Below are 13,706 nucleotides of genomic sequence, written 5' to 3'. Positions count from 1 at the left end.
ATATTTAAATGCAAAGCTCATTTAGGGCAATGTAAACCATCAAAAGGGGGGGGGGGTAGGGAGAGAGGGACAGGGCTAAATTAAAATGGTGCTGCAGGTGAAATAAAGCAGGGTGTCCCTTGTGGTGCCCACTTCTTTCTAAAAGCATTGAGAGCATTGATGGACATCGTGTTCTCTCTCTCCAAGGACACCCAGGCATGAACGTAACCGTGAAAGAGGGGCAGACAGTCAGCAGATATGACTCCTCCATAACCCATTGCCTGAACCTGTTATTAATCAATCCTGTTCCATTTTCTCTTTTGTTATTCTACCCAGAAGTGTTATTGCAAGCAATTGAGCGACCTTCCCATCAACAAAATCACTGATTTTAATTTTGTTTTTCTTTCAACTTATTAACCACCACCATTAAGGGCAATGCAAACCATTGGTGGGGGTGGCCATTGTTGGGAGAGGAGGAAGGGATAAAACAAAATAGAGTTGGAGGGGAAACTAAAGCACTGTGATGCTGTCTCTCTCAAAAGGCATCAGTAGCATTGATGGGCACCACGTGCACTTTCTCCAATGACGAGCAAGCATAACATAACCACAGAACAAGGGCAGATATGATCTCCCCCCACCCTACCCCTGCAGCACACTACCCATTCCATATTCTGCACAAATTATTATGTTGCTAGACATTGTTCTTGCATCCTCTAGGATTCTTAATACGTTCTTTGTGAAACTGGAGAAATGGGCGGCACAATGGCTCAGTGGTTAGCACTGCAGCCTCACAGCACCAGGGACCTGGGTTCGACTCCCATCTTGGGCGACTGCCTGTGTGGAGTTTGCATGTTCTCCCCATGTCTGTGTGGGTTTCCTCCGGGCGATCTGTTTTCCACCCACAATCCAAAGACGTGCAAGTTAAGTGAATTGACCATGCTAAAAATTGCCCATCGTGTTCGGTGCTTTAGTAAAAGTATGGGTCGGTGTGGACTTGTTGGGCCGAAGAGCCTGTTTCCATCCTGTAGGGAATCTCAATTTCAATTATGAACAGAGATATCCAGACTGGGGTTGAGAGAGGACATGATTGAGTTGTATAAAATTATGTGGGGCATAGATATAGTAGACAGGAAGAAACCTTTGCCATTGAGGTATCATTGACCAGAGGGGCATAAATTTAAGGTAAGGGGCAGAAGGTTTGGATGAGAAATGAAGAAAAACCTTTTCACCCAGAGGGTGGCGGAAATCTGAAAAGTACCATCAGTGTGGCAGAGGCAGAAACCCTCATACCAACAAGGTACAAGTCTTTGTGCCAAGTTCTGGAAAATGGAATCAGAATATGGAAAATGTGATTAGAATAGTTCGGTTGCTATATTTGACCAGTATGGATAAGATGGGCTGAAGGGCCCTTTTCGGTTCTATATATTTCTATCACTCTATGACTTTCCTTTTTGCAAAACTATCTGACAGTTGATGAATTGCATCCAACCACTTAATTTTCAAGATTTTCTTTTTGTACAGCGTTTATTTTAAGCCAACAAGATCAATCTGTAACCTTTCCTTATTCAAAGAGGGAATTGAACCCTAGCAATGGGGTCTCACTTGCAGGCTGGAGAGCTAGCAAAACAGGACTTTGTTACTGCCTTTCAGGAACACCAAGCATATATATAACCATTTAGTTATGTTGCTGGGCAGTCACAGGGGTTTCCTCAGAATTCAACTGCAAGCAGGATGAGCAGGAGTTTGGCAGCTGCTGATAATGCACACACCAGAAGCTCAGGATGAGTGAACAGTCCCAATTCACAAGTGAGTAAGGTCACAGGGTAGGAATTGTAAGTAAAGGGTCAGCAACCAGACTGTAATTAACAATGATGCTGGGTCCCTCAATCAGTACCTGACAACAGACGACACCTCACTTGGCCCTGGAAAGTAACAGGGTTTTGCTTTTGATTCCCCAAATGAGGAATCTCACTTAAGGGCCTCAATTTTCTGTATGGTGTGAAGGCCTTCCATGAACTTTCCCACACCACACTTAATCAGTGAAGAGGCTAGATGATAGCACAGTCAAAACATGACACACCCTCCACCAGATTAAATGCCTTCCACCACCAAACTCAGTTCGGGGAATGACCCTCAAAACTAGCTTCAATATGCCCATTTCACAGAATTTCAGTCAAAATATTTGACAAATAGAACACCACATCCATCGTCTCCACCAGGCCTGTCTATTGAAAATCAAAATAAATTTAATAATGCTCTTTATTTTCTTAGCCTGAAAAGTTCAAGAACAACATTTCTCATGTAAGAAATATGGAGAAATTGGCTGTACTAGAAGATTAGCTTGTAAACAGTCACCAAAAATGACTAGTTTCAATTCTTTGGGTACCCCAAGAGAGGAACCTTAAGTATTCATTTTTCCAGATTTAATACTCTTAACATCTCGTTCAGGTCTCTTTGTTCAGACTTAATGGTAAGACTTATACACCTTACCATTAAGTGTATAAGTCCTGCTAAGATTTGATTTCCCAAAATGCAGCACCTCGCATTTATCTAAATTAAACTCCATCTGCCACTTCTCAGCCCATTGGCCCATCTGGTCCAGATCCTGTTGTAATCTGAGGTAATCCTCTTCGCTGTCCACTACACTTCCAATTTTGGTGTCATCCGCAAACTTACTATTGTACCTCTTATGCTCACATCCAAATCATTTATGTAAATGACACTCCGCTGGTCACAGGCCTCCAACCTGAAAAACAACCCTCCACCACCACCCTCTGTCTTCTACCTTTGAGCCAGTTCTGTATCCAAATGGCTAGTTCTCCCTGTATTCCCTAAGATCTAACCTTGCTAATCAGTCTCCCATGGGGAACCTTGTCGAACGCTTTACTGAAGTCAATATAGATCACTTCTACTGCTCTGCCTTCATCAATCTTCTTTGTTACTTCTTCAAAAAACTCAATCAAGTTTGTGAGACATGATTTCCCACGCACAAAGCCATGTTGACTATCCCTAATCAGTCCTTGTCTTTCCAAATACATGTACATCCTGTCCCTCAGGATTCCCTCCAACAACTTGCCCACCACTACTGGAAAAACAATGTTAATATTTGCATTATCCAGTCATTATTCAAAACATTGAACAACAATCCTCCCCTTTGCATTATAATTTGCATTACCCTCAGTCTCAAATAATTTTTCAGTGCTAATCCAATTCTTTGTCAAAACTGATACATCAGAATATATTCCAAACTCTCTAATTCCTTTGGTATTACTTTTCTTATAAATTTATTGCCAGATAGTAGGGTCATGAAGACTTCATCCAGTCTCTTGCCTTTATTCCATTGTCCATTCTTAATCTAATTTCAAGTTTTAGTCTCCACTTCTATCTTTTATGCTTGTCATAAGATTTCCTGCATGGATTTTTGGAAATACTTTCTCTATTCATGATCATTCTCTGGCACAGACTTCTAAAATATAGTACTTCAATGTTATTTGCCATGACGAGATGCTGCAGCCCAGGTAATAGGCTTTGCCAACATAGCAGTCTAACCCCATGTGCAAGGCACTATCGACTGTACAGCTGAGTGCGACATATCATAGTTGGCTCATCAACAGGAAGGAACCTCATTCCATCAAATGGAATTCCATCCCCATTCTTGGAAATCTGAACCAGGCACCCTGGAGGCCATTTCGGATTCCTGAAGAAGGGCTTATGCCTGAAACATCGATTCTCCTGTTCCCAGGATGCTGCCTGACCTGCTGCGCTTTTCCAGCAACACATTTTCAACCCTGGAGGCTATCATGATGCCTATATCCCTGATGCTCATGTTCCTGATTTATTCAAGGACTGTATGCATTACAGGATACTAACTGAACACAAACTACCTTCTGCAACCTTGGTTAATTATTCCATTAATGAAACCCTGATGAAGGCTGAGTTGGGTTCCATGCAGCGCATTCTGCCACAAGGAAACACTTTAATTTTGCATGCCAATGGAAGGCTTACAGTAGGAAATGGTGGAGCCCTCTGATAATTATTATACTAGTTTGGAGAAGATTTGTAGCTCAGGTTGAGTTTCTGGATGTAAGTTTGCTCGCTGATCTGGAAGGTTCATTTTCAGATGTTTCATCACCATACTAGATAACATGATCAGTGACAAGATTAGAGTGGCGCTGGAAAAGCACAGCAGGTCAGACAGCATCTGAGGAGCAGGAAAATTGACATTTCGGGCAAAAGCCCTTCATCAGGAACCGCCTTACATTATCAGTGAGCCTCTGGTGAAGCGTTGGTGTTATGTCCCGCTTTCTTACAAACATATAAATAGAAAGCAGGACATAACACCAGTGCTTAACCAGAGGCTCACTGATGATGTTACCTAGTATGGTGATGAAATGTGTGAAAATGAATCTTCCAGCTCAGCAAGCAAACTTACATCCAGAATTATTATCCCCTTCTATTAGCTCCATGAAATCATGTTCAGCACATATGCAACTATCAGCGAGATTTTTATAAGACATAGGAGCAGAATTAGGCCATTTGACCCATGGAGTCTGTTTCACCATTCAATCATGGGTTGGTATGTTTCTTAACCTCAATCTCCTACCTCTCCCTGTAACCCTTGATCCTCATTTATCTTAAATACATTCAGTAACTTGGCCTCTGAAACCTTTCCTCCACAGATTCCCCATCCTCAAGCAGAAGAACTTCCACCTTATCTCAGCACTAAAGGGCCATCCCTTCATTCTGAATTGAATTGAATTATTGTCATGTGTACTGAGGCACAGTGAAAAGCTTTGTCTTGCGAGCAATACAGGCAGATCGCAGAGTTAAACAGCATAGATGAGTAAATAATAGGTTAAAAATGGCAAAAACCAAAACACAGGTACAGGTGAATATTCGCTAAGGGTTTGTGAGTCCATTCAATATTCTAAAAACAGTAGGGTAGAAACTGTTTCAAAACCGGCTGGAACGTGTGTTCAGGCTTCTGTATCTTCTCCCTGATGGTAGAGGTTGTAGTAAAGCATTGCCGGGGGGATGGATCTTTGAGAATGCTGGTGGCCTTTCCTTGACAGCGGGCCTGGTAGATGGATTCTATGGATGGGAGGTTAGCATTTGTGATTATTCAGGCCGAGTTCACCACTCTCTGTAACCATCTCCGATTTTGAATGGTACAGTTGCCAAACCAGATAGTGATACATCCAGACAGAATGCTCTCGATGGTGCATCTATAAAAGTTAGCAAGGTTATTCGCTGTCATGCCAAATTTCCTCAGCTGCCTGAGGAAGAAAAGATGTTGTTGGGCCTTTGTAACCAATGCATCCACATGAAGAGACCAAGAAAGCTTGTTGTGGATGACCATTCCCAGGAGCTTGACACTCTACATTCATTCCACCTCTGTGCTGTTAATGTGTAGGGGGCATGCATAACATCCCACCGAAAGTCAATAACAAGTTCCTTGGTTTTGCCGGCACAGAGTTAGGTTGTTCTCAGTGCACCATTTTTTCAGGTCTTCTGTAGTCTGTTTCATCGTCATCTGAGATTCAACCGACTATAGTAGCGTCATCAGCGAACTTGTAGATGGCAATAGTCTGGTATTTGGTGACGCAGTCATGGGCGTACAGTGAGTGCAGTAGGGGGCGGAGTACACACCCATGGGGGGCTCCAGTGTTGAGTGTTAGTGAGGATAAAATATTGACCCCAATCTTCACTGATTGTGGCCTGTGGGTCAGGAAACTGAGGATATAGTTGCAGAGAGTGGGGCTTAGTCTGAGATCACTAAATTTAGTAATCAGTCTTGAGGGGATAATAGTGTTGAAGGCTGAACTGTAGTCAATGAGTAGGATTCTTACAAATCTGTTCTTGGTGTCAAGATGTTCTAGGGAGGAGTGAAGGGCAAGTGATAGGCATCTGACATGGATCTGTTGGTTTGATAGGCAAATTGGAGTTGGTCAAGAGTAGTGGGGAGGCTGGAGTTGATTAATGCAGTGACCAGCCTTTCAAAGCACTTCATGACCACCAAAGTTAGAACCACTGGGCGGTAATCATTGAGACATGCTGCATGATCCTTCTTAGGCACAGGGATGATGTTGGCCCTCTTGAAACATGCAGGGACAGTGGCCTGCTGCAGGGAGGGGTTGAAGATGTCTGAAAAGACCTCTGCCGCTTGATCTGCGCATGCTCTGAGTGCACAGCCTGGTACTCTGTCTGGTTTCCTTGGATTCATACAAAGGAAAACTGATCTGACCTCTGATGCAGTGACTGATGGGATAGGTTCGTCAGGATGCTATGCCCTGAGGCTGTGCCCTCAGGTCTTAGTCTCTCCAACAAGTGGAAATATTCTTTGCCATGTCCACTCTCTCCAGGCCTATCGGTATTCTGTAAGTTTCAACCAGATCCCACCTCATCCTTCCAAACTCCTTTATGCACAGACCCAGAGTCCTCATGTGACAAGCTTTTCATTCCCAGGATCATTCTTGTAAATGTCATCTGGACATCCTCCAATACTAGCACATTTCTTTTAGACACAGGGCCCAAAACTGGTCACCATAATTCCAAATAGAATCTGACCAGAGCCTTATACAGCCTTAGCAGTACATCTTTGCTGTTATATTCTATCACTCTTGAAATGAATGCTAACGCTGCATTTGTCTTCCTATCTGTCAACTGAACCTGTATGTAAACCCGAAGGAAATCCTGAACTAATACTCCCGAGTGCTTTTATGCTTCAGATTTCCAATGCCCTTCCCCATTTATAAAACAGCCTTTGCCTTTATTCTTCCTACCAAAATGGATAATCTTATATTTTCCCACATTGGATTCCATCTGCCACTTCTTTATCTACTGACTTAGCCTGCTAAGTCCTTTTGCAGCCTGCCCTCTTCCTCAACATTACCCACCCCTCCATTTATACGTGGGTCATCTGCAAATTTAGCAGCAATGCCCACAGCTCTTTTGTCCATATTGTTAATGTATGTTGTGAATAGTTCTGATCTTTGCAGAACACCACTAGTCACTGGCTGCTATCCCTTTTTCTTCACTCATTGCTTTCTGCCAGTCAGCCAAGATTCTATCCATTCCAGTACCTGGCCCTTAACACCATGGGCTCATCTTATTTAGCAACCTCCTATGTGGCATCTTGTCAAAGGCCTTCTGGAAATCCAAATAGATCACACCAAGTGGCTCTCTTTTGTCTAACTTGCTCAGAACATCCTCAAAGAATTCTAACAGATTTCTAAGGTTTGACTTCCCCTTAACGAAGCCAAGCTGATTCAGCTCGATTTTCCCATGCACTTCAAAGTAGTCCACAATCTAATCCTTAATAATAGACTCTAAAATCTTACCAACAACCAGAAGTCAGTCTAACCAGCCTATAGTGTCCTGTCTTCTGTCTCCCTCCCTTCTTAAACAGGGATTTTACATTAGCCATTTTCCAGTCCTCTGGAAGCCTCCCTGACTCCAGTGGTTCCTGAAAGATCACCACCAATGACCTTACAATCTCCTCAACTATCCCCTACAGAACTCTGAGGTGTAGTACATTTGGTCTGGATGATTTATCCACCTTCAGACATTTCAGCTTCCCTAACACTTTCTCCTTAGTGATGACAACTACACAGACTTCTGCCCCCTGATCCTCTTGAGGTTCTGGTATGTTGCTGGTGTATTCTACTGTGAAAACCGATACAAAAGATCTTTTGTTCCCCATTACTTCTTCTCCAGCCTCTTTTTCAGTGGTCAATGTCCACTATTGCTTCTCTCTTACCTTTTAGCTATCTAAAAAAAAGTCTTTCAATCTTCTATTAGATCTGGCGGCACGGTGGCACAGTGGTTAGCACTGCTGCCTCACAGCGCCAGAGACCCGGGTTCAATTCCCGCCTCAGGCGACTGACTGTGTGGAGTTTGCACATTCTCCCCGTGTCTGCGTGGGTTTCCTCCGGGTGCTCCGGTTTCCTCCCACAGTCCAAAAATGTGCAGGTTAGGTGAATTGGCCGTGCTAAATTGCCCGTAGTGTTAGGTAAGGGGTAAATGTAGGGGTGGGTTACGCTTCGGCGGGTCGGTGTGGACTTGTTGGGCCGAAGGGCCTGTTTCACACTGTAATGTAATGTAATGTAATCTAATCTAATCTGCATAGTTAGCACTGCTGCCTCACAGTAACGGGAACCTGTTATTCAATTCCACCCTCTATTGTCATCCCCATGTTTGATGAATGAACTCTATGCGCGTCCAGCTACTTTACATGGGTATCCACAATGGCTAAGAACATTAAGCCCATGAAAGGACCTGCATAGTCAACGTGTAACCAAGCCTGGGGTTTACCCAACCAATCCCATGAATGTGAGGGAGCTGCTGGTGGTAACTTTTGTCCTTTTGGACACTCTGGGCACTTCGCCACCAACGTGGCTAAGTCTGCATCTAGACCTGGCCACCAGACATAAATTCTCTACAACATCTTCATTTTGGAAAACTCTGGATGATCCTGGTGGACCTCAGCCATAATATTGCAGCAACTTTTCATTCAAGCAATCACTCTTGCTCCCATAATAATATGCATTTCTCTCCAGGTCCAAAAAGGTTTCCATTCTGGTTGTAATGGCCCGCATCATGATCAGCTGTTTCAGTTTTGCCAGGACCAGATCTTTCTGTGTCCAAAGTCTGATATTGTCAGCTATGACTGGATTGTTGCCCAGAAAGTTTAAAATCATTGTGGACTTTTCCAGTGCCAGTACCACTGGTGGTGTATCTGCCAGAGGGAGTAGCTCAATGCCTCTACATTTGTTACTTGTCTACTGGATCATGTTGCAACTTCTAATTATACACATTTCGTATTACAGTCGGTTGCTGAATTTGGCCTGAAGTTATGGATGGCACCACCTTGTCCTCTTCAACCAGATCGAGCAAAGGCTTATGGTTCATAATTAAAACAAATTTACATCCGTAAAAGGAATTGGTGGAACTTCCTGACTCTAAATATGACCGCTAAATCTTCCTTCTCTCTCTGGATGTATTTATGCTCTGTCCTGGATGCATACCCCATTCGGCATTCTTCCCCGTTGGGCCACCTATGAGCCATATAGGGAGACAAAACAATACCAGACCGTGCTTCGGATCTTGAGGGTAGTAAAATCTCTGTTGCTAATGAGATAATGCATACAGCAGAGTTTCAGGTTCTTGGATCATTAGCACCTTTTCTGGGGCTGGGTGACCTGTATTTGAGGGAGGGTTGCATCTAAGGAACCTCTCAGGGAGGTTCACTAGTGCTACTCAGAAGGGTTTAAACTAGAGTGGCAGGGTCTGGAAACCAGAGCAGCAGTACAGTAAATGGAGGAAGTGAGGGATAGGTAGATGTTAGGACCGGTACGTTTGAAAGGAAGAACTGGTAGAGACAGGTAAATGAACACAATGGGACTGATGGGCTAAAGTGTGTTTATTTCAATGCAATGAGTATTATGGGTAAGGCAGATGACCTTCCAGCTTGGATCAGTACATGAGACCATGCAGATATTTTGTTAAGAGGAGGACAGGACTGCCACTTGACATTCCAGGGTTTTGTTCCTTTAGATGATGTAGAGAGGGAGGTAAAGGAGGTGCAGAAATTATATTATTATTCAAGAAGAATGTCACTTCTGCACTCTGAAAGGACATACTGGAGGGCTCATCTGGGATTGTACTCTCGGTCCTCCAACAATCACCAAAATATTGAGGAACAAATATCTAAGCAGATTATGGAAAGATACAAGAACAACAGGGTTGTCATAGTAGGTGACTTTACCTTCCCCAATATTGACTGGGACTTCCTGAGAGCAAAAGGCTTAGATGGGACAGAATTTGTTAGTGCATCCAAGGAGATTTCTTGAAAGAGTTTGTGGATAGTCCAACGAGAGAAAGGGCCATACTAGACCTTGTACTGGCTAATGCGCTTGGCCAAGTGACTGACCTGTCAGTGGGAGAGCATTTTGTAAATAGTGATCACAATTCCTTAAGTTTTAAGATAGTTATGAATAAGGACTGGGAAGGGACTTGCAGGAAGGGACTCAATTGGGGAAGGCAAATTATGTCAATGTGAGGGAGGAGCAAGGGAGAGTTAATTGGGAGGAGCTGTTAACAGGCAAGTCCACACTTGACATGTGGGAGTTATTTAAAGACCTACTGGTGAGAGATCAGGGCCGGCATGATCCATTAAGGAGGAAGGACAAGGATGGCAAAGAAACAGACGTTTGGATAACAAGGGAGGTTGTGAATTTAGTCAAAAGGAAAAAAAGAAGCATATTCAAAGTTTAGGAAGCTAAAATTGGACAGAGCCCATGAGAAATATAAAGAAAGCAGAAACAAACTCAAGCAGGAAGAGCGAGAAAGGTCTCTGAAATGACCTTGACAAGTTGGGTTGCGGAGAATGCCAAGGTATTCTATACATACACTAAAAACAAATGGATAATCAGGGAGAGGGTAGGAACACTCAAGGATAAAGTAGGGAACTTGTGCTTGGAGGTAGAGGATGTGGGCGAGATTCTAAATGAGTACTTTGCATCGGTATTCACTCAGGTGAAGGACACGGAGAATAGTGAAATTAATGTGGAGCATGTTAATATGCCAGGACATTTTGAGGTACAGAAAGAAGTGGTGTTAGGCACTATTGTTTTCACTTGGTAATTCAAGAACCAAGGAAGTCCGTATTGGGATTTTTGACAAGATTAAGATGACTAGCAGAGGCACGTGACTTTGGTGTAACCTTAATGAGATAGAACATAGAACAGTACAGCACAGAAATGGACCCTTCAGCCCACAATTCTGTGCTAATCTAATGCAAAATTAAACTATTCCCTTCATCCTGCCTTTGGTCCATATCCCTCCATTACTTGCATGTTAATGTGCTTACCTAAAAGCCCCTTAAATGCCCCTATCACATCTACCTCCACCACCACCTCAGGCAACATATTCCAGTCACCTACCACTCTTTGTGTAAAAAACAAACTTGCCCCTCACATTGCCTTTGAACTTTCCTCGCCCACCTTAAATGCACACCTCTAGTATTAGACATTTTCTCTCTGGAAAGAAGGTTCTGACTGTCAATCCTATCTAGGCATCTCATCAATTTCTCTTTCCTCCCCTTTTCTTGGATGACTCTCCTATGCCACCATTCTCTGGTCTGATTGCTCATTCCTCGTACAGCCCCTGCTCTCATCTACAAAGGGAGCAGGAATCTCAAACCTGTAAGATAAGCTCAGGGGCTGATGCTCCTTCAACTTTATTTCTTGGATCCCTCTCCCTGCCTTCTTCGTAGTCATACCCTCCTTTCCCAGACCACTGACAAAGTTGAAGTAGTTACTCTAAGGAGTATGACTGCCTCCGGAAAGCATCCAGGTAACCCATCCCCTCCCTGATGTATCACAGTGTTTGAAAATCTGGCTCCAGCTCATCAACTCTGAGCCAGAGTTCCTTAAGCAACCAACACTTGCTACAGATGTGGTCACTGTGAACTATAACATGATCCACCAGCTCCCACATCATACAGTTATAACACATTTCCATTTTGTTTGCTTAGTTCTTAACTGATTTTTAAAAATTTAATGCTTTTGATTTAGTTTGTAGCCTCAAAATATTTCCCTATTTTCGTTCAATGTGAAAGTAACCTATACTGAATAGTCAAATTAGTAGTTATCACCAATGAACTCATGGTTTTCCAGTGAATTTACTCTTTTGTGTTGGACCTCTTATCCTGGGCTGTTAAGATCACCTTACAAACTATATCCCCTCTGCACTGTCTTACAATGATGCCTCCAAATGCCCCAAATTATATAGACGTTCAGGCTCTGTCTCACTCTGGATGTGATCTTGCCTTCCAGGACCATGCAAAGTTTAGTGATTGTGCACTTTCAACAGGCTCTCTCTTAATAGAGCTGAGATGAACTCATAAATTAAGATTCAATGGTAATTAACATTCATTAAGTGTCCTATGCTTAATAAATGTTAATTACCATTGAACCTCAACTGGTGTGATTCATCTCTGCTCTATTTAAGAGAGAGCCTGTTGAAAGTGCACAATCACTAAACTTCAGGTGATTGATTGATAACTATTTCTCAGTCTGCTACCTTATTAATCTTTCACTATACTATTGAATTTTAAACTTTTAAAATAGAGAAAGAAAAGAAATATTTACCAATTTTATTCCCACATTGCCTCTAACTTTCCCAGGCTGTATACTCACTCAGGCTGTAACCTCTTCCTCCTGACTGTGAAGATTACTGAAGCTTATAGGTAAGATGAGCAATTTGTCTTTATAACGATAAACCAATACTTTTCCCTCACATTCTTATCACCTGATGTCATTAAAATTTGCCTAAAACTCTATGAGAATTACCGGGTTTTGTTAACTAAGATATTCTACTGGATAAACTGCGCTTCAACTAACTTTTCAAAATAGTTGCCTTTTCACGCTTCATTCAAGTTTAATTTGTGCACTTTTTGTGGAGGTTTTACTCAACAACTAAAGTATCTCCCTAAAGACTACATTAGTATTTAATAATGTTTATAAAATGGCTCACTCAATTCAACCATTTCATATGTCACGACTGAGGTGGGACACAACAATAAACAAAACTATCTTTTCCAGATACCAAGATGATCAATTAAATACCTTACTTTTAAGTCTTTAAACAAAAGTATTTATCAGGTTGCTCAGCACAAAAAAAAAAATGAGGGTTTACTATCAAAGCAAAAAACGTAATCAATAAAGTTGGAATAATTGGTTAACATATACAGTTAATAATATAGAAGTATAAACATTTATCCCAAAATACATTTGCAAGCACACACTCTTCAGAAAAAGAGGAAAAACAAATTTATCTGCAAATATTTGCTATTTGAAGCAAATAAAAATTGCTAATAATTGTTCTTGAAGGCAAAAACATGAAGTGTGGGATGTTCTGGATTTTGTCAATCTGATGTTTTGATATGTGTCGTCAAATTAGTAATCATGCACAGTTGTCTCTGAAGTCCGGAGACACAACTTGCTCCTTCAATTACTTGCAAGTGAAGGGTTTATTTTACAGAAATGGGAAAGATTAGCTTGGCAGTTAGTGCATAGCAAGCTTCTCTCCAACGCTGCCGGTCCTTAGCAGGCTTTCCTCCTATTTAACCAGATAAAGAATCTCCCCAAATCAGATCCTGTTCCAAACATTCCCAGACAGATCAATAACTAAGTATACAGCTAAACCAATTGTGTGATTTCTAAGAAGCTTTATTAAATAAAAATGTCCAATATACACAGTCAAAGAAACCAGTTTAGGTATGTCCACAATACTTAAAATAAATTCCTTTTTCTGCAATCCTTCAAAATCTAAATCTTGCAAGAAATAATAATAATGCATGTCCATAACATGTAGAAATATGACTAACTTTAGTGACCTAAATATATTATCAGCACCAAATCTAAAGCAAATAATATTTTTGTATTTCTTAACCTTGTGCCTATTTTCCCTCCTTTGTGAATCAAGATAACATTTTAACTAATCCGCACCATGCAGTTGGAACACAACCAATCAATACTGCATATTTGAAGAATTCCTGAGCTAGTACGTGCTCCACAGGACTAAAGTTGATGGTGACCAATATAATTTGTTCAGATTCATCACTAATCTTTACCATGTGTTATTTGTGGGACCTGATTTTTTGGTTTGGGCAAATCATTGCAAAATGACACTGAGCGTTGTATCTGAAGAATCTATTATTAACT

This window comes from Chiloscyllium plagiosum, unplaced genomic scaffold (genome assembly GCF_037043375.1).
Source record: "Chiloscyllium plagiosum isolate Xiang-an unplaced genomic scaffold, Cpla_swu_hap1 HiC_scaffold_10, whole genome shotgun sequence".
NCBI lineage: Eukaryota > Metazoa > Chordata > Chondrichthyes > Orectolobiformes > Hemiscylliidae > Chiloscyllium > Chiloscyllium plagiosum.
The sequence above is the reverse complement of the archived record's forward strand: the minus strand, read 5'-3'. Positions refer to the sequence as shown.